Below are 1735 nucleotides of genomic sequence, written 5' to 3' on the forward strand. Positions count from 1 at the left end.
TTCAATCTGTCTACTCTTAGTGCTATTCATGATTTTTCCAGTTTATCTAGTGCTGAACAAAGGCAATTGGAGAATATGATCTCTCAGTTTACTACTATTTCTTCAAATGATAAACTAGGTCGTACTTCATTAATATCTCACACTATTGAGGTGGGAAATCCTACTCCCTTCAGATTATATCAGTATCCCATACCTCAAGCCTGGCAGGCAGATTTAGAAAAAGAAGTAGATTCGATGCTTGCTTTAAATATCATAGAACATTCAACGTCGTCCTATTGTTCCCCACTCTGGTTAACAAAGAAGAAGGATGGATCCTTCAGGATCTGCTTTGATGGTCGAAAACTAAACAGTATCACCACTAACAGGGATGCTTATCCAATTCCCCGAATCGACGTGATTTTGAGCAAACTTCAGAATGCCAAATATATCTCTTCGATTGATTTGTCTAAGGCCTTCTTACAGATCCCACTGAGTGAAGAGAGCAAGAAGTATACTGCTTTTGCTGTCAGTGGTAAAGGACTGTTCCAGTTTGTCACCATGCCTTTCGGTCTTGTTTCTGCTCCCCAGACAATGTGTCGTCTGATGGATTTAGTCATTGGTCCACAGTTAGAGCCCTATGTTTTCTATTATTTGGACGATATTTTGGTTGTCACCCCTGATTTTTCCCTTCATATGGAAATTTTAGATAAGTTGTTTTTACGTCTTAAGGAAGCTAATTTAACGATTAATTTGGATAAGTGTCAGTTTTGTCGCCCTAGTCTTAAGTTTTTGGGTTATGTTGTTGATAATCAGGGTCTAAGGACTGATCCTGAGAAAATAGTTGCTATTAAGAATTTCCCTATACCTAAGACCACCACCCAAGTCCGTAGGATATTGGGAATGTGTGGATATTATCGCCGGTTTGTACCTTCGTACTCTACCTTGTTGTCACCCCTTACTGATCTTCTGAAGAACAGGAAAAAAGGGCAGACCATTACTTGGACTCCTGAGGCCGATGAAGCTTTTAGGCGCGTTAAAGAGGCTTTAACTAGCGCACCGGTTATGATGTCACCTAATTTTAACGAGCATTTTTATTTGATGACTGATTGCTCTAATACTGCTTCTGGTGGCGTGTTGTTTCAGTTGAAAGATGGCTCTGAACATCCCATAGCCTACACGAGTAAGAAATTAAATAAGGCCCAGAAAAACTATTCCACCACGGAGAAAGAACTCTTAGCTATCATACATGGGTTAGAAGCATTCCGTTATTATTTAGAGGGTCGTAATTTCACTATAATTACGGACCATAGTTCCTTGGTATGGCTTCATAGTATGAAAAACCCATCTCAGAGACTTTCCCGATGGATATGCAAACTGGCTGCCTATTCATATAAAATTGTTCATCGAAAGGCCAACGGTGTAGTGGTTGCTGATGCTCTTTCCCGTGTCCATGATCTTAATGTTTTAGATTTGTCCACATTAACTCATGATGAGTGGTATCACAATATGATTGATAGGGTCACTCAAGACCCACAAAATTATCCTGATTTTAAGGTAGAGAACAATATACTGTACAAACACATCTTAAGTCCTATAGAGTCCTTATCCAATATGTCGGAGTGGAAAATAGTTGTACCTACACCAAATAGGGAAAATATTCTGCATATGTTTCATGATGAAGTTACAGCTGGTCATTTTGGGTTTTATAAGACTTATCACCGTATTGCTGAATTATATTATTGGCCTGGCATGCGGA

Source organism: Diabrotica virgifera, chromosome 7, assembly GCF_917563875.1.
Source record: "Diabrotica virgifera virgifera chromosome 7, PGI_DIABVI_V3a".
NCBI lineage: Eukaryota > Metazoa > Arthropoda > Insecta > Coleoptera > Chrysomelidae > Diabrotica > Diabrotica virgifera.